We start from the raw sequence: 25,160 nt of genomic DNA on the forward strand, positions 1-25,160 counted from the left end.
GTATTAAAATCCGACTTCTTACTTCTTTGGTACAGGATTTACCATGCGTATCAGGCGAAAGTTTATGGAAAGCAATTTCTTCTCTTTTTATGTTTACAGATTTTCAGATTTGAGTTCTTCGTAAAGCCGTGTTTCACTCCTTTCTCATGGCGCCTCAGTGAGAAAGTAATCGCTAGCAAAGGAAGTTTCAGTTCTGCATGTACTCATTTGCATTATTTTAACATTTACGGGTATACGTAGTCTATCTTACCTTTTCTGATGATTTCTTCTCATGTAAAATATACTGTCATTAGAATTTCACCACTTTATGAAAGTAATGAAAAACCTTTATCGTCAAAGTTACTAAAGAAACACTTATCGCGTATTCTGGAATCTATGAGATTTATATAATACATCCTACCTACCAAAAGCCTATATCTTACGAGTTCTACATTCAATCTGATATACTGGATAACTGGACTTGCTTCCTGCCATAAATTATTGCCTAGAATTTTGATATAATTTTAGCTGTTGATACAAATAACGTTGCATGCTGGTTTTATCTCATTAGCCACCGATTGTCCATTCGATTAGCCACGTGACAGATCTGAGCCATCAGATGCTCAGTAATAGGATATTAATACATCAATTTCCATACATGCACATCTATCCTACACAATCATACATATTTTAAGGGAAGGAAAGAGGAAAAATATTATGTAGCATGCACATAATATATTTCCTCAGCTTTCCCACGGACGTTTCTCGCCTGCCTAATGCGCCTTTTAACATCGAAAACAGATGCTGAACTTTCAAATTAGCCCCCACGCTACGTTACTTCCACCACTCCTTTCCCTTTCTTGCCTCTTATGTCCTCATTATACTCTTCCCCGCATGCCTAACAAGTCTGATTGAATCTCCCGAACCGATAAAATAAAACAAGTAAAGGAAATCCTGATCTTCTCTTTCGAATTGGAAAATGGATGGGTGAATAAAAGGGGGAAATAAAAGAAATCGACCCGCCCCTTCGTTTCCGAATCCATAAAAACCTTTTTGTCTCGTGCTTTGAATCCAATTGACCCCACCGTCAACCTCCTCGGTTTGGACGGGTTTTTCCGCCCTTCCCCCGCAGTGCGTACTCTGCGGATCCTCCCCTCCCGTCTCCTCTCTCCGCGCCCCCAATTACTTCCCTGCCCCACGTGTGTCCGACCAGTGTTACGGACAGAGCGGGGGTCGTCGTCTCCGCTGGTATCCCGACAGGAAGTGACGCGGGTGGGAGTGGCCCCTGGACGTAGGAGAACGGGGATATCAGGCAGTTTAAAAGTTGATTCCCTCAATTCAAGTCCCCTCCCCGCTCTTCATCCCTAACCAAGTTGTTCTAACCACGCCCGCAACCCTCCCCCATTACGCGGCCGAGGGGAATCGGGGCAATTAGAACGCTCAGGGGTGGACAGGTGGGGGAAGTCCTTGTCGGGGAAGGGTTACGTAGAAGTGTGGCTGACGGTGAGGGAGGAGGGGTGTGGCGGGTCGGGGGTGATCGGAGAGGTGGAACGGGGCAAGGGGATGGCAAAAGAAACGGTCACGCGGAGTTATTTAAAGTGGTGATATTCCGATGGCCTCCTGAGTTGTTAGTAACCCATCCTACTAAAAAATATAACCCAGGCATACAACAGATGGCTTCACGGACACGGAGGGAAAAAATATTAAGTCAATTGAAATTGAATGGCTTAATGCTGTCAAACCACTCTCCTGGGACTCCTTTTCGCCGTATTCTATATTGTCAGTGGAAGCAGTTTTCATGCATCGAAGCCCCAATCCTTCCATATAATCGCGAACTCATGAACCATTATTGCCCTATGATTCGATCTAGTATTACCACCCGAGAAACTTAATGATAGAAATTGGAAAATTTAATGATCGCCAGTTTTCATCTACTGGCGTTTATATTCCCTAGTTGGTTGGCAAACTAATACTTCAGGGAAAACTAAGGCAAATAACTGAAATTTAAATAAGTTACGGGGAATTCCTTCTGATCTAGAAGGTAAGAACAGGTTCCCCCTCCGCTTTTTTCTATATTATATCCCCAGGGAGGTGGAAAAGTTGAGCATACTTCACGACAAGATGAACTGGTTGTGGAATAAACTTCACAGTATCATCGCTTTTTTAGAGGAATAATTGCTTTGCAAGACAAGTCCTTAGAGCTCGGGTTGTGTCTTTGACGTGACGCTGTGACTCATCTCGGAGCATCACCTACCGATGTTGGGATGATAAGGAAGTTAAGGTCAGCAAATCTAAGAGGGCAGTCCGATTGGGAAACCTGTGGAAGAGCGGGGGAGTAGGATGTAGAAGGGGGAAAAATTCGAGAAGGTGGAGTGAGGAAAGAGACGGCGAATGGAGAAAGGGCAGTTTGACGAAATGATATCATTGCGCATCTTCTTGGTATCCCTCCCACCAGTCAATGGTCAAATTGAACATCAACCACTGTCCCTCCCCACACTTCGCTTCCGGCACTAACTTGTTGCTACGTCTATTTGAATTGGCTGAAAGGAGAGGGGAGTAGAGTCGGCGGTTTAGTTCGAGACTCCGCCCAGCCTCTCTCACGAAGTAGTCTCGGGGACTCAAGGAGGGCCTTGGGAGATAAATGTGGGCAACCTCAATGGAGGGCCCTTCGTTTTTCCATTTCTCACCAGCTCCTCCTCTTTCCCTTTTCCTCTTTTTTCCGCGCCTATATCCCTCCAATCGGGCTACTAATCTCATGAGTTGGTTGGATATTTTTTACATTCGTAGATCTTGATATATTGTGCGATACGCTTAGCGCTTGGTCGGTCATTTTCGGGAACGTTAGTATGAAGTCCGGGAACTTAACAAATGAATTTTCTTCGCTGTCTTTCTGTCACATTGTTTAACCTTCAGCATGAAATTCTTATTTAATGCAGAACCCGTGAATGTTTTAGGAACTATTTCGTGAAATGATCTGCTTGGCAAATCATGCCGAATAGCTCTTAGTTACTTCCATTTAACTTCCTTATTCAAAATTATGTTATTAACATTTCGTAATTGTGTGATAACTGTGGGACGAAATCATCAGTTAAAAAAATATCAAATTTCACCTTTTGAGTTCTATAAATTCCGAGAAATTTAGGGTACTTGTGTATCCCTACTTTTATAAACGGTGTTTTTTTCGATATATTTAAAATGTTTGAACTCTTGGAATCGAACTCTTGTACCGAAGTCTATACGGAAGTGCCTATAAATAGGACTGTTAGTTAATTAGGGAATCTGAGTTAAATCGCAAAGTAAATGTAGTGCATAAAATAACGAATACGAGAAAAGCAATATTGATGCGTGTCTACTCTTGGCCAAATGTTATGAGAGATGCAAGGTTGTGGCCCACTGATGGCATTCGTTCGGCCATGGTTGAATTTTATTACGCTTAAGAAAAAAAGTCGTCACGTGCCTTGATTTGGCTGAAGGGAGACGCGTAGTGACCTGAATTTGGTAACAATTCAAAAAACTAAATATTCGTACTTTAAATAAGTTTTTGCGACGTAAGTACCTGCGGTGACGACCGTGATGGTGCGAGCTAAATTTTGGTGCGATTCTCTGTTGAAAAAACCCATGCTTCTTCGTCTTGCGCCATTGTCTCCCTCTGGGCAGTTTAACTCACGCCGACGTATAATGTGCGTTTCGTGGAGCATGGGGAATCCTCAGACTTAAGGGAGATTTATCCCCTGAGAAATGCACCCGAAGCAGCGTTTTACCCCGCCGCTTGAACGTGTCTCCAAGCTGAACCCGGGGATTGAGTCTCATGTGCGCCCAATTTCAATTCTGATCCTTGTATTCCGAGGCGGGCGTCTATCGATGATGATTCATTTATCCCCCTCGCGTTCCTTACAAAGGTGACAAAGTTATTTTTTTTCCTCTTGCCCTTTCCTGCGGTGTAACTACGTAGGTTGGACCTCTATAAACAGCATCAATTCCAGTATAATTAGGAATGAGTTTGTCCTAAGTAAATGGGCAGGAGTACTGTTAATGCAATTTGATGTTTTCCATTTTAATATTAGCATATAGCAATAATATCTGATTTTTGAGATATATTTTTAGAAATTTTACAAACTTTTATGTTCAAATCTGTTGACTAAATTGTGACGAAGAGGAAATTAATTATGACTTTAATTCTGTTAGTGGAATGGCGACAGTAGGCGTTTCCTGATTCGTCTTCATGATTACGTCTCTTAAGACTAGCAATTTGGATCTAATTGGCCACCTGAATATTGTAATAATTTTTCTATATTTCAGTTAGCTATTAGTCACCATTTCTTTCCAGTGTATTGGGATTAATTTTATTTTCGCAATAGGATTTTTTTACCTTTCGGAATAGTGCCATACGGTAACTTGTATTTTACAGATGGTGTCATGCGAACCATTGAAGTTCATTTATGTACCGTTTGAGGTACACATTGGTCCTCACACTGGGCTTATAGGCTTATTTTTTTAAGTTGTTAGAATTTCCAGAAGACGAGCTTTGAACCAGAATCTCTAGTAAGGCGCATGCTTGTCTGCAATTCTGAGAAGATTAAATTAGCTCAAGGAGGTTAAATTCCTCTACGTGCTTAACTTAGAAAATCTCTCCAATCACAGTTCTCCCGTTCAAGCCCGAAAGCCGTTTGGTGCTTCAGTATTCGTTTTCGTTCCAAATAATTATTTGTATTTTTTTCGACGAGTATTCCCCATCGAAGGCCAATTCCCTTCCCTTCGTTAAAGTTCCAATTGGAATCCAATTGCAAAGATTATAACCGGTCCCTTCCCCTTTGCGCGGTTCCATATTACGGAGGGACCTAATTTCGTCCCGGCCTCTTCTGAAGCGTTCCCTTTCCTCCTGTCCCTGTCCCCACCACCACAGAATCGCCCTTATCTCGAGCATTCCATCCTCTTTCCTTCCCCAACCCCTCTCTCTGCCTGCTCTTCCATTTTATTGATACCTCACAACTCCTTTTGTTTCGTTATTTCCCCACTCGAGGTTCCCATTGTTTCGCACATGTCTTCCGTTTCATTAAGTCTAATTGGCTTCCTTGGAAGAGAACGAGGGAAGGAGGTTTTGGCGGGGTTGGGGGGGACCCACCAGTTGGGGGGAAATGAGAGTGGAGGCGTGCAGAGATAACTCGGGCGTCCCCTTATTTTGTTTATATCGGCGTAATGCACGAGGAGTGCGAAAGGGTTGAAATTTTGCATTTGGAGGATAGAGAGGAGGTAATTCTTTATCTTGTACCCTCCTTTCCCCCCGAAGTACTATCAGGTGTTTTTCATCGGAATAGTGGTCCTATTTGACGTCCTCTTCACTTTTGATTCCTTGAAAACACGTGATGTAATTTGGAAGTTGTCATCATAACAATTTCAACCTTTTCAATTTCCGAAATATTTGGTTCTGCCATAGTATGTGTCAGTTGTATTTTCAACTGTAAATTAGAGATATTACTCAACTAAATGCATACATATGTCGCAACCTTAGTTTGTTTTGAATACATAAGTAATTATCCTGCTGCACTAGAGTGTATTCGGTTTGTCGGGGATGATAAACGGTCTACAATAGTAAGACGTGGTTTGAGCATTCCCTTATTTTTTGATAGAACTGATGGGGTAACTATGCATACACATAAGTACTCTATCAGTTAATGGTTGGTTTGGACGGTCCTTAAAAATTGCTGTTATCTATTTCGAATCGCGTGGTTTACCTTTTGTTTTCCTTGTATTGTTTCCTTCTTAATTACATCACACTTTCTAGCTGCCTTCATGCTTGATAAATGCCTATGTTCGGGGATCGAGATGGTGCGGGGGCTAACGTACTGGCTTCCCACCCTGAGGGCGCGGTTTCAAATCCCGGCGGTGTTGAATATTTATCAGAGGTATCTCGATCCCTACTTGAGGTGCTTTGTGGAGGGCACTTTGAGTGAGTACGCCGTCCGTCGGATGGGACGTTAAAACTGCGGACCCCTTGGCGCCTTTCGTAAAGAGTAGGTTAATGCCGACGCCGGGTGGACAGCACCCTTCATCCTTTCCTGTCCATCCCCTATGGCGCAAATGACTTTAGCTGTCGGTCGCCTCCCCTAAAAACTATTACTGTATGTTCATCACTCCCCTCCCTGCATTATTCCTACTATAGCGGCTTTCAATGGCCCACTATCTCTCAGTATCTATTCTACCACTTTTTTACCCTTGAATCTTTATGAATCGGTCAACTTCCTGTTTCCTCCCACCACATTTAAAACTTCTTTTAATTTCCTCTCAATTCATTAACCTCTAAAATATATTTATTTTAATGAATTTTTAAATTAGTTTAATTCAGCTTTATTGAAATAAGTTTTTAACTTGAGTCTTTATGGTCCAAAAAATATTAGCATAATCTCATTCTTTAATATTAATATCATTTCTAACGCAAAACTGATTTGCTTCTGTAAGTGTCAATTATTCCTTTATTAATTTAATTTAAAAACAAAACAGAATCCCTTGTTGTTTTTTTTACTTTCATTTTATAATTACATCCCAAAAAGTTGAGGCGTTACTAAATCGTTTTCTCAAAGCTGAAGACATTGGACTCATCTCAATTTGAGGGTATCCTCAGAGTTAAAAAAGTACGTATAATTAAGATCGTTTCAGCTCTATTTTAGTATTATTTCTAACGTTTGCAATGCTTCTAAGGGGACCCCAGCAATGACATTCCTGTACAGGATAAAACGTTGTTTTCTTACGAAAGATTTCCCACAAAGAGTTAGAAAAGATGTTACGGTGTTACTACGTTCATTGTTCTATTTCTAGATCAACATTCCCGAACGATTGATTGCAGTTATATCCTACCTACCTACGGTCCTAATTTTACTGTACTCATAAGTAATTCTCTTTCGTAACTCGTGAGAAAACAGAATTTTTTGCGTGTAGTAATTGGTGCTTGGAATTATGTAAAGGCATATTTTTCTCTGTTGAGTAAACAATCGTTCATCTACGGTGAGTATGCCGTACATAGGTATACTAATTTTTTAATAATTCAGTTCTCCCGTTACCTTCATTATTAATGTTGTATTATTCTAATATTATATTTAAATTGACTATAAATTTACTTGTGGATGACTGTGGGTCAAATGCATTCCAGCTTGACTGACGTGATCGTTGAAGTGGGATAGACCTTATTTCATTTTTTCCTCCAGATGACGGTTCGGTAAAATGGTAGAACTTCCACAGCTGGAGTTCTCGAATATCTACCTGTTTAAGTGGTTTGGTTTTATGAATTTTCTAGCCCTCTATTTGGAAAAATATTCGGGGTCGAGAATATAATTGCCGGTAGAGTTACTCCATTGACTTTGATTTAAATGAATATAATATTTTTACTCTTCTAACAATTCTTTCATAAACATGAAGCATCTCTCTCCGCACTTGAAAGGGCGAAGCAATCACTAGACCCTCTATAAGGATTTCGGCCGGAGGGGTTACCCAATGTAATTTTATGAGAACAGAAGGAACGTGTTTCATATTCTGTGGCTTGGCGTCAGGGAGAAGGGAACCAAATAATAAAATGAACTTGACTTCGTTACGGAGGCACCTGTATGAATTTCGCTGGCATCAGTAATCTTGTTACAGCTTACCTTTGCCAGGAGTAGCTCCGCTTCTGTTTGTAAGGTTCGTGGGGGGGTTGCCATTAGTAGGGGTTGGTGCAAATACCACTATTAAAAAATTCCATTCATCCCCTCGCTATTCCCCATGGGATACAGTCTCCTCCCCGCGTCCCCGCATTCTTAATTGAATGCCTCTTCCACTCTCAATCGCACTTGTTCCGTCGTAATTTTTTTCCCCAACACGTCACCCAGCCAGCTGCTCTCATTTTCTTGCCGATCAATCGTCTATTTTCCGAACTTTTGTGAAAGTCGTTGCACGACAATGAGGACTTATGTTTTTTGTCAGACGTCCCGCCAAAGCTAATCTATACTTCATAGCCTTTGAAAATCGTGTTTACTCTCCATATGCAAGTTAGTATGTTGTTAAGCGTTACCGCACGTGCGCTCTGGTGTCTACCCATCAGTAAGCGTGCTTTAGATCTGTGTTGAAATTATTATTTTACTTTTACCGAAATAAATTCTGGCTAAATATTAATTTTCTCATAGTTACTAGGAATTGCTTTTCACTGTGTTAAGTAGAAACCGATTCTTAAAATATACTTCAATCTCTATGTTATTGCACTAATACTCGAGAACATCTATAAATATTTTGCTGTATATAAAGCCGACGAAGAAAATGTACTTGCAATTTTCTTAATTTTAACGTTAATTATATTCGCACTATAATAAATAATCAGCGGCATTTTCCTAAAATGGATGTTCGATGGCTCCCAGCTTCAGCATATTTGAGCAGGATGACTTAAAGTTAATTGTGACCAAACAACTAATTTAATTGAATTGTTTATTGATGCAGTTTGTCATCAAGTAGGTATTATTAAATAATTTTCAAAACCCACGCACCCATAATTTGAAAATACTTACCCCGGCGTCTACATCATTATAAAAGGTTCACCATAGTTATTTTATACAACGGTCGATTTGGGATGTAAACACGCTGAAAATTTAATCTCATCCCGATTAATACTTCATTCTCTGTCTCCTGCTTGTTAATCACATCAAGCATAGGTGTTAAGTAATATCAAAGTATTCAGCTTAATTCTGGTGTACCTATTCTAGACAGAGCTTAAAAAATTGTTCAAATCTCTTGCTTTAAAGTGATGTCAAAATATTTTAAATTTATTTGCAACATTATACTACCTTGATCAAAAAGTTCCCGGAATAACCACCGTGTGGCGCTCCCATCGTTCCGATTTGAGTTCTGTTTTTTTTGTTAAATTGGTACATCTGTTGTTGATATTCCCTTTAAATCTTAGTGTCATAACTTGACATTTGCAAAAGTTACGTAGCCAAGAGTACATCTATCTCTGTGTGTGTTGGCGATTTTTTACAATTTCAGAAATGGATTTAAATTTGCAACAACGAACTTGTATTAAATTTTGCGTAAAAAACGGATTTAGTGGCGCACGGACGTTGGAAATGTTGGAAAAGTGTTTCGGCAACGATTCTCTAAAAAAAAACGGTCGTTTACCAGTGGCACGAGCGGTTCAGAAGTGGTCGTGAGTCAATCGAAGATGATGAACGCAGTGGCAGACCATCGACATCGAAAGTCGGTGAAAAAATTGATAACGTAAAAGAAATGTTGGTCAATAACCGCAAATTAACCATCAGAGAAATAGCGGAGGACTTGAACATTGCCTATGGATCCGCCCAAGACATTGTGGTTAATGATTTGGGTTTCCGTCGTGTAGCAGCAAAGTTGGTGCCAAAAGACCTCAATTTCATGCAAAAAAGACACCGTGTTGACGTCGCAAAAGACATGATTTGCGAGGCTGAATCCGATCCCACATTCATCAAAAGGATCATTACTGGAGACGAGACGTGGGTTTATGAGTACGACACGCAATCCAGACATCAGGCAAGTGAATGGCGTTCACCAAATGAGCCGAGACCAAAAAAACCACGTCGTTTTCAGTCAAAAAAGAAGGCAATGCTGACGGTTTTCATGGATTACAACGGTGTAGTGCATCATGAATTTTTGCCAGAAGGCCAGACAGTAAACAAAGAGTATTATTTGGGCGTTATGAGACGTTTGCGTGAAGCAATTCGCCGAAAGAGACCAGAAATGTGGGCAGAAAACTCGTGGATTTTGCACCATGATAACGCACCGTCGCACAGTGCTATCATTATTCTTAATTTTTTGGCGAAAAATGCAACAAATACCATCCAACAGCCACCGAATTCACCTGATTTGGCTCCCTGTGACTTCTTTCTGTTCAATCGAGTTAAAAAACCATTACGGGGAACGCGTTTTAGCAGCCGAGAGGAAGTAATGGAAAAATCGCAGGAAGCACTGATGGACATACCGAAAACCGAATATAAAAAATGTTTCGAGGATTGGATCAAGCGCTGGCATAAGTGTGTTGCAGTCGAAGGGGATTACTTTGAAGGGGACAATATAGATTTAGATGAATAAACTTGTATTTTTAATTTTCTGAATAAATTCCGGGAAATTTTTGATCAAGGTAGTATTTCACATGGATTTCATTGTATTTAAAATTCTATTTGTGCTCCCTGGCTTGGCGTACAAATTTGTCAGTTATTTTTCACGCATTATATTATTAGTATTATTTCTACAAATGAATGCTGCAAATATGCAGTATGCTTGTTCTTAGTGTTCTAGAATTTAGACTAGAATTTAAGCTTTGTCGCAATTTGTGAAACATGATGTTGTGATCGTTTTAAAATTTAATATAACTCGTTTGCCGTGTAGGTACCCTGGTTAGTTATACATTATTCATGGTTGTTTTTGATTTTAAACCTATTTTATGTGTGCCCGTAGAATAATTTAGGTATCCATCCTACACAGGTGATTATCCATTTTTGTTTAAATCCCAAGAAGGGAAGGGTAGCCTGTTGATAATTCTCCACGAATAAGCATCTCTGATTGGAGGCGAGGGTTGGGTTTCGCTGGAACAAGGGCCTACTTGTGAAATATCTCAACTTAAGAGTTTGACTGGCACCTCCACTTCACTGCTTTGCCTCCGATATCCTCCGACATAGACGCACATTCCAAGGCTGAACCCTCACCTTTTTCATCATCTTCGCCATCGAACCCACCGTGCCTACCACCCTCTGGTTATATCGTTCTTTCAACGAGCATGTCTTCTTTTTCCAACGCACGAACCTTTTCCTACCGAAGCCAGTCAACTTTTACCCACTTGCAATTGCCTCCCCACTTTTCTTTTCCTCGACTTCCTACTCTGATTCAACGCCATTCCGCAAAGTTGGCCGCCACACCCGTTACGTACACATGGTGGAGGGCCGAGGAGAGGAAGGGGCCTCAGTTGATCGACGATGCTGCTATATGTAGCTAGTTTCTCCCTGTGGAAATGAGATAGCTGAAGGTGAGGATGCCGATAATCAAGTTACGGTCTGAAGTTCCTGGTTGTTGCAATTATTTTCGCAGTTGCCATGGCATTTAATTCCTGCGCGATTTCATGGTATCTGTAGTTATTTAATTTACGAATGTTCTAGAAAATCTTAGGAATTGAAGAGCGGCTTATTGTGATGTTGGATGTCAGGCTGTATTCTGTTAGGAGTGACAAGGTAATTACCGTTGTGTCAATTGGTAGCTTATGTCCGTCCATAACATGCCTTAACTGGTAGATTGCCAATAATAATTTGCACCTTGAGGAATATTTAAAGATCTTCTCGTCCATTTTAAGATAGTCTACAGTGATATTAATGTTAGGTGATGTTAATTATTCTACAGTTGCCTAAATTACTAAAGGAATATTTGCCAATGTAATCGTGTAATTGTAATGATCAATAGTCCATGCAAATAATCTGCAAAACCCTATGTGCTTGACTAAGGTTCTGCTGATCTCATGAAATTTTAACATCGAAGAAATAACTCATTATTCGTATAATAATAACTTAAAATTTATTTATTATTACTTTATTAATTATTTAATTATAATTTAATCATTATTACTTATAATTAATTAATTCATATAATCGTAACTTATAGTATATGGTATGTCGTCTTCGTTTTTTAAAGCAATTTTGACTGCTATCGTTGTAAATAATCGTCGATGAGTTTTTCCCACGTTCATAGTGTTTATACTTGTATATAATTTAATAGTACCTTTTAGAACTCTCTCTCGCGCCTAGGTTATCTATGTAAAACTTGGTTCGGAATGGCAGTATTATGTGCAAACGTGAAAATATCAGACCTGGTATCAAATGTCTTCATCTCTGCTTCAAATCTCATGGTGATATTTATCATATTCATTCATTAAACAATAAATCGAACTCCAAAACCGTCGACGTAAGATTTAAGAGCCGGACGAGCAGCGCTTTTAAAAAATAAGGGGGATATATCGTATTTTCGGTCTATAAAATTCGCCATCCGACTTTCCTCACTCTCTCCTTCGAGCCTCAATATCCTTGGGAAATTTATTTCCTTGCCATTCCTCTCTATTTTCCTTTCCGTTTCCTTCACTATCCCTTTTATTCCTACCTTTCGTCATTTTTCTTCTCCTTTCTCGCCCTTTGAACTCATTTTTACTTACCTTCCTTCCTCCGTAGGCGTGCTTACTCCACCTTACTTTCAGTTAACAAGTTTAAGGAAAGTTAACATTGTTTGTTTATCTCGGAAAACGTTTTAGCACGTTTCACTAAATTCAACCAACCAGCCCAAGTTGAAGGCAGCGATTTTTTTCGATAAATACCTGCAATATTTTCTTCCTCGAACGCAAGTGCACCCTACAGCGTCAATGATTAGTGAGGACGTGGAGGAGGTTGGTGCAAGGTTTCTCACTCGCTAATTATAAGAATTTAGTCATAAACCATAAGCAACCCACCTCGAGTATGTGACATCACCTAAAGTTGCGCATTCCTTGATCTTGCGCCGCGACATCCCTTGACGGAACTCTTCGAGAATGTCATTTAAGTGAAATAATGAGTGGCGATGCATATAATGAAGTCACAATGTATAGTAATAACTATTGAACTTTGTATATTTTCATGCACTAGATGGAGGTATGAGTGAGTGTCCTCTTTCCTCAAATGCGTGAATTTCATGGATGGAAAGTATGCTTTTCCACATTTTTTTCCACACCTCCTCCCTTGAGTAAGTACCATAATCTGTTTTGGAAGAGTTTTCATTCGTTTCATTGGCAGCTCTTCTCCTCGATCCCCGACTCTTGACGTCTACTTCATCGTACTCAGGCTGTAGGGTCAGCATTCAGACTATCACCTCCGCCATCTTCTCAGTGAAACTTTTACATCCCTAAATTCGTGTCCCTATCCTTTGACATTTGTCACAACGTTTCTTTCAGTCGTCCCATTGGACTGCTATAGTTTATGTATTTTTACCGATCCCTTCCCTCATTGGGTACTTTTATAGCCTAAAGTCATCATTTATTGTGTAGAATCCTTGTTTTCTGTTATTAATCCTCCGTTTCCTTGTTTTTTTTTCTGCTAAATATCTTGTAATCAAAATTAGATGCGTATAGTAGAACAAAGCGTCGTCAAGAAAATTTACTCAGGTCACGTTAATGGTCATTCGAGTTTAAATTGAAATAAAATGTTAAACTCTAAATTGACATGTCGCAGAACCGAGGGTGTCATTTTTTTATAATTAGCGAGTAAGTAATGCTTTTATGTGGGGGCAAAAGATTTATTTCAACAATTTCGAAATACCATACCTCACTATTTCAACAAGAATTTTGGAGTTAATTTGTTAATTTTTATTACAAAACGATATATTTAGTCAAGTGGTATAGTTAGCGGCTGAGGGGATAGTGTCTCAAGTTATCCTTAAGTTTAACAATATATATAACTTGCGAATTTATACATAACTTTTTATTTCATTCATCTTCGCAAGTTGTGCTACATCGATTCTTGCAATGTTCTATTCATTTGTTTTAGCACATAGCTATGCTTTCTCTGTACCCCTGCCTTTAATCACTCCTATCTTAGAATCATAAGCCTTTTTGGACTTAAATACGGGAAAAGATTCTTTGTTTTACGGTGACTTCATTCTCATTGTCTGTGTTCATATTCCTTTTTAACTACTATTTTCCAAAATGGTATGTAATTACTTTCTTCGGAACGATATTTGGACTGGGGTGTGAACCGTGAATCGTGCGCATTTCTACCGAATGCATTTCAACGGAATATTCTACTACAAAACCTTGTACGCACTCGCCTGTGCACTCAGATCTTGTACCTTTCAGTATGAGCATTGTTGCGAGGTTCTGTTCTTTATTTGATATTTTACTCTCAAGTCGGTGTAAATACTCTGCTTCATAATTGATTAACTTAGTAGGCTTAATAATTCCCAAGTGGCGTGTCTGAGATGTATAGAATAATTTTCCACCAACAATTTAAGGACAGTTAGCTTGTGCATTTTAATGAGCTTAACAAGGTGTTTGTGTAAGGTTTTAAGGGTGTATAGAAAAAGTAGTTTAATGGAATCACCTGATATGAAATAGGTATATTCCCAAGGTCATAACTTATTCTTTCCCTATTTCGTTGGATTCTCTTCGTGCGTTTGGATATATCTCGTCTTTTTATCTTCCAACTTTTGAATTGGCTTTGAAGATATTTTTGCTCCAAAAAGAAAGAAGAATATAAATTTTCCGTTTAGGAAAATGAACATCTTTTTCTCGTGGGATTCTGCTTCTTTCAGCTTTTCTTCGTTATCTTATCTGGCATTCCGATCTGTTCTTATTTAAATTTCCTGCGGCAGTTTGGCTTTATCCAAGTTGGCATCATATTCTTTTACGAATTTTCTTATAAAATTTAGCGGTTTGCGATTCAGTGAGAACATATTGGTTCTTCCACTCGTCTAACTCATTTTCAAACCGCGGTCTTAACGAAGTCGGTTATTCTATTTAAGGGTAAACATGATCCAGGATCCAGTTATTTTTCTTGCACTCGGAGTTCATGGATTTCATGTGATAAATTTATATACTGTACAGCGTGCATTTTTCCATCATCTATCGGACAATGTCTTTCGTGGCTTAATAAACTTATTTGATCATTCTGCGCTATTTTTCGCTTCGAAAGAATGAATCTTACTTTTGAAAATGTTCCATCCCTTTAAGACAACTGAAGTCATAACTACCAAAAGAACCTCTTCCTCGCGGTTAGAGCAGCTAATGATTGATAATTGCCATTATGAAGAGTAATTATTTTTGATCCTTAGTTTGGTTTACACGTTTTTATCTAATGGTTTAAACTGTAATACATCATTACATTTATAGATGAAATACTTATTTCTTTCGTTAAAAATGGAATTTAGTGCCCGATTAGGAAATATGGGATTGTTTACCGGTACTTATCACTCCCTGAAAACTATTTAGTATCATAAGAATAAGAATGTGCATGATTAGAAATGACACGATTCTTGTTTCATGGTTGGAAACCTATTCTTTCGGGTACAAATCCAGCTTTGGGGATTTTTGTTCCGTAAGTACATGGGAATTTGTGCTCGTTCCTGTTGATTTAATAATGGAGTTAATTATTTTGAGTGAGGTACCGGTAAATTTTAAAAATAATTTCCTGTATCATTAGTTTGAACCAACTCTCTTGTATTTTTTAATTTCATAAAAGTTTTACCGGGTGTTCTCGAGTATGACAATTTAATCTTTTGCAGTTAAATTCAGCTGTGAAAATTGACTCCGATATTTGCGCCCATATCCCTTATGTGAAGTTTTTCGATTTGTGTACCACTCTTTACTTATCCCATTTAATTAGATATCCTCAACTGACAAAGCATCATTTCTTCTGCATTCTGAACAAAATATCTTTAATTTTCAACAAAATTTGTGGGATTTAATTTCATTCAAATGGTTCGATTATGTTGAATAACGTCAGCTCTGTTCTCTTTGTATTAAAATGAAATGCCCAAAAAAATTCTTTAAAACTTCACAGTTATGTTTGCGGAGCAATGGGACGGTATTTTTTTAAGTACCTTGTAGGAAAATAATATTGATTTCTTTATGAAAACTTGATTGAAAAATCGGCCCCTTTAAAGCGGATCGTTTTATTTATTGTAGGTCGGCGGCGACCATTGTTCCAAAGTATATTTTCAGGTAATATTTCCCGATATTACTTATTTTTCATGGATTCTAGCTCTTCTGTGTGAATTTATTCTTCTGCTTAAGCACTTACCTTATTTGCGAGCAGACATTAGGGAAGCATAATATTGAGAATCCTACAATTGTTCATTTTTCACGAATGTGCCATGACTGAAATCGTTCATACTGCCAAAATATTTGTATGGTATTTCGACTGCTGGTGTGGTAACTTCTGAAGATTCTTTTTTTTTCAAAGGCGCGCCTGGCTGTCAAAAATAACATAAATAGTAACTATATATCATTCGTTCACCTTTTTAATCTCATAAACAGGAGTGCATTGTTTGTTTGTTTTTTCCGAAAAATACCACGTGAAGAAATAAGTTAAGTGAAATGCAGAAACACCGTACGAAATGCTACTTCGCTCGTTAATACAGCTATGTATTTCACATAAAATTGGAAACACCATTATTATTGGGGAGTATTTTTAATTGTAGCGTTACCAGTCAAGATCTCCGCTAGGAATCCAAACGTTGAGTGAATCAACCCCAAAGTGATCAAATGGAGCTATACACCATTTGCTGTATCTTATATTTACATATTTTGGGCATAAAGAAGCTTTTGTTCCCTCTTCTTGTAAGGTTGTGTACAGTTCATGTGATTTCAAATATTTTCTTAAATATTACTTATGAGTTTCTGTAATTACTTTAACTGTAGCCCTGACTTTAGAAAATATCCCCGTTTTCTGGCTTCACATTATTACGTGTATGTTGGCACTTTTGTGTAGTTGTTGATGCTTGGTGACTTATCTTCTTACAGTATCCTTTTTCCTTTCGTGGCTGGGATACACTTCTTGTGCCTTCAACGCTGCTTTATATTCCCCTCCGTTTAGCTCCTTAGCTTTTTTCTCTTTTTTCTACAACGTTCTCCACTTAGCATCCCTTCCAGACCTTAGCCCGTATTCTCTTTTCCTCTGATATATTCGCGCGAGGCGCTCATTCTCCCCTTCCTTCTTTTCCCATATCCACTTATTTTTGTGTAACCCCCTAAACCGCGCTGCATCTTTGCGCATTGTTAATGACCTCCGCTATGTATTTGCGTGGGGTGGTCCGAGATCCTCAAGAAAATTCGTAGTCTCTCTCCGTTCCACCGTTAGGACCCCCTTCCTGACCTCCATCTCTCGCTTTTTTTCTCACTCTCTCTATTATATCCCCTCCCATTCCTCTTGTTATTACTTTGGCCCCTGTAAGGTCTTATTTGGTTTTCGCCGTAAGGGGATTGCCGTGCAGAAATGGACGTGTTTTATGATTTCGCAGTCCTGGTGTTGTTAGAGCACCTTCGGGTGCGTGGCTTTTTATATTTATATGGAGTGATTCAAAAAGATGCATGTCAGGATCCTTCGGTGCCGTCTCCCATTCCCACGGGCTCCGTATTCGATATTTCTTAACGTCCTGCCCATTCATCCTCTTTCGTCTCTCTCTATTTCATTCTGCAGGCCATATCGCCATATCCTCACCCGGAACGATTCTCTCGCTGTCCAATGTTTATCGGTAACCAGTTTTCATGGGTCCATGAAAAAAGCAGAACTGTGGTTCGAAAGATTTCTGTTTCATTAAGGTATTATTTTATGTTTAAGAGATGAGTATGGAATATGAGTTTGTTTTTTTTTCGTTTGATATATTAGTAAAGTATACGCGCACTTACCTTGTAATTTTTGGAGTCTTTTGTACTGATAAACATTCATTTTATGTAATTTTGTCTTTTTACAAATAAACTCAATGGTATAATTACTTACCTTATCGACCCAATAATTGTTCATCTTCCGCCTTACTTGCAGTAATTGAGTTTAGTTAGAAAACTACCGTATATCGATACTCAAGATTGATTATTGACTATTTTGAAACCCTGAAACTTGCTTGGACACCCGCAGAAAGAAGCGCAATGGTCTTGTTGGCTAAATATACAGGATTGAAATATAAATGCCGTAGTGTGGAAGATTTAATTAACTTCAAGTAAAATGTAAATTCATTGGGTCTGTATTTGTACAAATACTGTATATAAACTTTATTCAAATTGGCACAAGTGCGAGCTAGAAAACATTTTCTTCCGCTTCCGAAAGTCACGAGGAAACAACATGGAAATTTGAGGCAGGACATTTTACGACTTCAAAGATCGAACTATAATTCTGAAGCTCTGAAATTCATCCAAAACAATCAATAAAATTTCTTGTTCATGACCTCGCGTTTGAGAAAGTTGGCCTCATCTGTATTACAATCTTAAGCTTGCAGTGTCGCAATAGTAATATTGCCATTTAAATGGAATGCCTTTCTCTTAGGATACGTTTTACTTTTATAAAAATGAGTTTGTTGATTCTTCATCGTTGTGTGTTTTGTGTCGCAAAATGATACCTAAGATAACTATCTTAGTTAATTAATAATTATTTTATTTGTATTTCTGTGTATTCCTAAACATTTCTTAATCAATCAACGACTTCCTGATAAGTTTAATCACCATTCACTAATAATTATCATTTAATATTTATAAAATGCCTCAACTAAGGTAACCCGCATTATTTGTTATTTTCTGCGTACGTCCCCCCCCCCCGAATTGTATAAAGGAATGAACGTACGTATTCTAAAGCTGGAAGAAACTACTGAATCTTACCATAAAAACATTCCGCTTGATGTCACCTTCATTTACCGAGTTTTTCGCTGTCGCTCCTACCGGAAAACCTCCTCCCTCTCTCCAATAATGCAAGATGTGGTCGTACCACTTGTTTCCTCCGCTCTTATGTTTTAGCGTATCCGTCCCTCCGACAGGGTTCGTGCTTGCCGGAAACCTCTCTGTACTCCCTCCCTCACCCTCTCGTGCACACCCCCTTCTTTCTTTATCCGTTATTTTTATGCTCCATCCGCATCTCCCCGCCCCGCACCGGTCGTCGAATGGGCCCTTTCGCATTCTTCTCTCCCACCTCTTACACCCCAATCCTATTTCGCGCACGAATCCTTTCCCGTGCTTCTTCACCCTTCGTCCCCGTCCCTTACTGAACTCCCGCCCCATTTCATCCCCCCATCCTTTTCTTTGCGGCCACCCATCTTTTCCTTTCCTCATTCCTTACACTCCTCCCTGCCTGTGCTTCGCCCCTCTCTTTTATCCTCCTTTCCGAAGCCATTTGACTCTTCCTCTTTCTTTCTTACACTTCCCATTCGTTTCAAATCCCTTTCTGGCCACCTCCCTTTCTCCGAATTCTCTTTCCTCCTTACCAATCCGCAGCGCCCTCTTTATTTTCTCCCCTACCCCTATCTCTTCACCTCACTCTATCTCTCGAGCCCACTCGAGATGAGTCTCCCGCCGCATTTCGCCCTCAGGCTTCCGCCAACCACCCTTCTCTCTCTCCTACATACCCCTCGCCCTTTTCCGCCACCTTCCCGCCCCTCATGAAATATGCATGCGCCGTGTTGCAGCGGGAAATGCGTCCTGTTTCACCCGGACGATTCCCCTCCCCGTCATTCCCTCCATTCCATTGACCCCCCTCCCCCGCACCTTCCCTCCCTCTTTTCTTGTGAGAGGTGCTCTCTCCCGCTCTCCTCTGTCCTCCACTTCTCCTCTTTCGCACGCATTGCGTCTCGGCCCTTATCTTTCAACAGAGATCCCACCCATCGTTTTTTCCTTCCTCTTTCCCTATTCCCCATCGTTTTCCTCTTTCAATCTTCTCTTCTCCGCGTTATATCTCCTCTCTCTACCCCTACTCCGTCCTACCCCCATCCCCTTTCCAGTGGCATCCAACAATATTTTTAGAGTTACCTTTCCTTTTACGCCAAGTGCCTCGTGTAAAGCAACACCCGAGTTTTGCCCATGCGTATTTCCTTGTTCCCTCTCTCTCTCCGCCCGCCTCCCGCTTTGAACCGAACTACTAACTCCATCACGCTCACCTTTCCTCGTAACACTTGGTAATGCGGTTGTGTTACCTATGCCAGCCTCCCCCTTTTCCCGATAATTGGATCAGTTTTACTTGAGGGAATACGGAATATGAGGTTACGTACGAATTGGGGGCGAGAGAGTGGTTAAGTGCGGGGATGAGAGGTAGGGAGAGGAGAGTTGGTTTGATAGCTGTTTTACGTGTTCAGCTATGTGTGTTGACTCGCCCCTGTGACTTCGCGCAGAATTGATAAGGTGTTATTTCTCTCTCCTCGCGCTACCTCGCCTTCCCTTGGGAACTGAAGTTGTTTGTTGGCGCGTAATACGGGTCGAGCTGTTGCTTTGAGTGCACTGGCGTGTGGGTGTGTGCTCTTCTGCCGAAGAAGTGAGTCAGGACTTTACGTGGATTATTTTTTTCTTCTTTCCCTCCTCCGCCGACACGCCATTGACCATAAGCTTCCCATTACGCGCTCCGTAGTGCCGGGTCGTGTACTGAGCCATTCGGTTTTTCCTCTTGGAATTGCGTGCCCCTGGTGATTTATTTACCCTGGTCCTGCGGGAAGCTTTGACGTCTTTCGATTAGAACCTTTGCATGGTGTCGTGTATTTTAATTAAACGCACTTGTAACTAATCGTAAACTTTAACATTTTACCGTTCGATATGAGTAGCCTGATGGAACCATAAATGCGAGGCTTATCGCTGGCCTTCTTCTCATGTGGAATCTTAAATGAAAATCTCCTCTCAGGAACTAGCATTTTTTTCCATTTGCTAGCCATGCCAAAATATAGATTTCACGGGCATTACGCGTTTGTTTTCGTAAAACGTCACTTGCCAGCATACCGAAAATTCCTCCGAACGAATCGGAATTTCACGAACGCCATCGATTTTGAATATTTACAGTAATATTAATGGCCTATCCTAGTGGGATTTTCAAATTTGAATTATGCATTAACACTAGGTAGTCAACTTATAGAACCTTCGTGTTTTCCCTCACAAGCGAAGCGATTCAAAGGGATAACGGGTCGAATCCGAAAGGTTGATGTTGAACCTGGTGGAAGTAGTGATTGCTTTCTCTGCACTCAGATTGTAGATCATGGCTATCGGTAACGATAGTTCCCTTCTTTACGCCTTAATTGCGAAAACGCATGCTCCTTGTCAGATGGCATAGTCACTCTGCGATGACACCTGCGTTTAATCAGCTTCCACGATTCCTGTGATATCCAACGGAAATGTTTTATTCGTCGTCAGTTTTAATGTATCTCCCTTCCGTATAACTATTTTGAAACGCCGTTTGAAGCAAAATTTATGATTAACGAATAACATAGTTTGGCGAAGTAAGTTTGGGTTTTCTGAATATTTTGCTCTATACTAAATAAAGTTTCGTTCACTAATGATAAAGTATGACATCTTTGCCATATTTCTTTTTAAATTAAATTTGGATGTATGTTATTCATTAACCAAGTGCATTTTTCTGTTGCAGGTTTTTTTTAATAACATTGGCTGTATCCTGATCGTGTAAATAAGATTGAGTGAGTATGCTTAGATATGTATTAATAAGTAACAGTTTGTCTAAATTATCCTTAATTGAGTATGAATGATCACCTTGATTATAGAAAATGTATCATATAATGAGTGAAAATCGGTATGTTTTTTACATTAAAATGATTTTATTTTTCAGATTATTATATTAGATATTAGCATAGCAGTTTAAAAAAAACTCGTAACCATATGATTGATATTTTAATTTAAACTGAGGGTGTCGATAGCAAAATTGATGCATATGTAGTATGGAAAGATTGTGATTCGCCAACATAATGTCACGTAGTATAGGTTCACCAGAGAACATTTTTGCCAATAATTTAAAATAAATTATTCATCCATAAGCGAATTTGATTGTGAAAGATTGATTCGCTAATTATCATCAGATCATCCACATGAGAGTGATGTGGTAAAATGTATTACGTGAAAGCGAAGTCATGTGAGAAACGGTAGCAATTTCCGGATATTATCTTTTGATAGTAATTTTATTGAATTAGTTAATGCATTACTTGAGTCATTTAATTGATGCTACTGGAATGTGTTGTAATTTGAGAGCAACTTTAAAGGATCTCCTTGGCCATTCGCTTAATTTCATCTATTTTTCTTTTACGTGCTGATGTAAGGTTTCTTTCGTCTATCATTGTTTAAGGTAGATTTGAAATTTTCGTAAAGTAATATAAGCTAGTCTTACCTCCTCTAATATGAGTAAATTTTGCGAAAAAAAGTATTGTTTCCATGACGCAAGTCGAGAAAAACCAAAAATGTATTCATATTTCAAATTTAGTCGCACTTTTACTGAGATATCATGCAGTTTGAATTAAAATAGTGATAAGGAACTTGATTAATTTTTCTATAATTTAGTCCCAGCTCACGTGATTTAATCCAATCCTATAATTTGTATACCGTTGAAAATCAAGAGTTTAAAATGGAAAGTTATCCTTCTCCTCATTTTGAACGGCGCGAATTATTTCTGAGAATGCAGAATAGAACTTAGGATCAGTTTCGGAGAGTTTAAATATATTTAATAAAATGAAAATTGGTCATGAGTAGGGATTTCTGTTCGCCTCAAAAGTTCACTGAAGTGGATTTATAATGGAGTTGTCTGTGCGTAATGATAATCTTTGGGCTTCCGCAAAGGTCTCGCCCGCTACAGGCTATTGGAAAGCATTTATTTATGATATAATTAAAGAGAGTTATATGATATTAAAGTGCTGCATGTTTAAAGCTATACCGTAGTGTAAAAGAATACATTAACATTTCAAAATATTGTTGAATTACCCACCAGTTAAAATTTAATCAGTGAGGTAAGTAAAAACTTGATCATCGATATCTTCAAAAGTCTAAATAATTCCTGCATATTCTCATAAGATAATAGCGTCACTGATGTAAGTTTGTTACAGGTTTCCTTTGAAATGTCATTTTATGGTATTTCTTGTCGCTGTCGACTCTCCCATAAAGCCTAGAAAATATAATATTAATATATTGACAATATGCAATAACGGTAACAAATAGTCTACCTTAGCATTGTCGGTGATACACCTTCGCGTTGTCTTTAATGTTTGTTCATTGAATAGGAGGGTGGATATTGTAACAGGTGGAATAGTTCAACTTTCTTGGAAGTGTTTTGGAGCAAGATGGTCAAATCAGTAGAGATAGAAGAAGAATTTCGTGACGCAAATTATCTTTTACGAGAATGTCGGAAATTATGACAAGGAACGACTTTGGTTTTGTACGGCTCGAAAACATGCTCGTTGAAGCAAGGTGATAGGCATTGATAGGTTTTTAGACATGGGTTTGGAGAATGATGGAAATAGTGAAATGTTCAGAAAGGGAAATAATCGAAGAACTAGATGTAGGAGAGTATGGGAGAGAGGACTATTGGGAAAACTCGAAAGGGGACATGATAAGTGGATGCTGACCATTTTGATTAGCAATGGAATATTGAAGAATATGATGGAGAGAAAGACGTTAGGCAGGCGAGTTTGGGGGAGGAAAAAGATTGGAATACTGTAGCGAATTAATAAATGCAGAATGTAAGAAGAATTATGCAGGATTTATTTTAGTGAGGCTAATAAAAAATTTAGCTGTGTTCCGTGTGCATGCTAAACCTGCCTTAAACGGTAGAAAACCTAGTAATGTAAAATAGAAAGTTGGATGAGCTTGTTCTTCATCGTGATATCCTTACCTCGCAAAAGGGGCAAAGGAGGAACCGGGCGGTATTTCTCGCGCTTTTAATAAATCTCCATCATGATGTAATAAAATCGCTTGGATTATATATTTTTTACTTCCTTACTTACTTAAATGGATTATTTTTTACTTCTTCATAGTATCCAGCCACACGTTTACTCCTCATATTTCGAAGGCTCTCTGCCTATAAAATCTGGGGAGAACGCCAGAAAAGCCTATTGCTGATTTTTTTTAACTACGCAAAATCCAGTGGCAAAATCGTTTTACCTCGTCACTATTTACTTCAGGAGCGGTTGACAAATGTGGCTCAGGAATCTCAACCTACGCTTTATCAACAAATTCCCTTCACTACTAATTGCTTGCAGGAGTAATGGAGTGGTGCCCTTTTTGAAAATACCTATTGTCCTTAATGGTTAGGTGAAATCCAACCCGCTGTGGAGCGAAAGTTTTTTTTTTCCTTTACTCGCAATTTCGGTTTCTTGTGAGCACCATGACTCCTGCACTGGTCAAAATATCTTCCTCGTCGCAATGGATGCAAACAACGCACCCTCTTCCTCATCCTTGTCGGCCAGCCTATTAATGAGGGTTTGGAAGTCTTATCTTACCCCCAACGCACACCGCCACCCCTCGAAAAAGAAGCGTTTTCTGAGCGATCCGGATCACGCCCTCGCGGCTAGTGGGAGTAAAACAATATTGTCCTCAATTTTTCGGGAAAGGGATTACGCGCGGATAACGAACCGTGCACGCAAGTGGCCATAATTTGTCGCATTTTCGACCGCGAAATCTCCGCGTACCCAGAGGCGGCGATTTGGTTGGGGTTTACGAGTCGAGCGCCGCCGCCCGCACACACCACTCCCCCTACATATCCCCCTACCATCCCCTGATTGCCCTGCCTCCCTCCAACCGCCATCCACAACTCCTCTTTCTCTCCCTCTCCTCCTTGATCCCTTCCCAATTCGGAGTCATAATTCGAATGGCGCCCTCCCTCTTATTCCACCCGCAGTATGGTGGGTTATCTTTTATTTCTTTTTATTTTCTGCACCACGGTCATATATATTTCTCCCTGTCGCTCGGGTGAGTGGGAATGGGAATATGTATGAGTTTTTCTGTGAGATGGAGCCCCGTGGAGCTTGTCGCGTTTTAAGGGATCCCATCCCCCTCTTCCCCCGAAAATTTTCCGGCCATCGTTCCCCTTCTCCCGAACCTGTAGGGAGAGGTGTTGGAGGGACCGTCTACCCCTACATTGCCCGCGCCATTAACCCCGGACCCGGGGGATTGAGGAAGGAAGATGGCCCAGGTGAGGGACCCTCCCCCTCTCTATTCCCACACGAGCCCGTATCTCGCACTCTCCATAATTGTCCTCTGCCTTGCCCCTCTTCGTTCCCGATCCCCTCCATTCCCTCGGCCGCGTCCTCATGGTGACGGAAAGCTTCGAGTCCAAGAGGAGGAAAATAATTGGAAGGAGTGTTATGGGCACGCGTCTGATTTTTCGCGAGGATCAAGGTCCTCCAAACCCTCCCCCTTATGGTTCCTCCAACCTTCCCCGTTCCTTCCTGAAAGGTCCCTACCCCTCAGGTCTTGTCCTCGCCTCACCCCCTCGACCTGCGTTTCCTCATCACCTTAGTGGCGGTGGCAGCAGTCGCGGTGAGCGCGGGTCGAAGGCGGCGGTGTAGACGGCAGCAGTGGCGGCAGCGACCTAGGTAGCGGTGGCTGCCGTCGCGCTGTTTGCCATTTGCGTAAATGCGGTCGAAATGAGAAAGGTCGTTATACTCGGGGAGTGGGGTGGATGGTTTGAAGGAGAATGTCACCCATTCCGGGTAAGTGCTGCTGCTGCCATCCCGCCTCT

At 40.0% G+C, this 25,160-nt stretch overlaps 1 long non-coding RNA gene across 2 annotated transcripts in view; it reads left to right on the forward strand.

Annotated features, from left to right (window-relative positions):
* The window catches only part of LOC139692328 (uncharacterized), a 202,642-nt gene that overhangs the window by 139,794 nt on the left and 37,688 nt on the right, over nucleotides 1–25,160 (forward strand). For both annotated transcript variants that reach the window (XR_011701736.1, XR_011701737.1), the window contains exon 3: nucleotides 21,069–21,117. This is a non-coding gene — a long non-coding RNA (uncharacterized lncRNA). The remainder of the gene's footprint in view (nucleotides 1–21,068; nucleotides 21,118–25,160) is intronic.

This window comes from Hetaerina americana, unplaced genomic scaffold (assembly GCF_022747635.1).
Source record: "Hetaerina americana unplaced genomic scaffold, ioHetAmer1.1.p SCAF_1, whole genome shotgun sequence".
Lineage (NCBI taxonomy): Eukaryota > Metazoa > Arthropoda > Insecta > Odonata > Calopterygidae > Hetaerina > Hetaerina americana.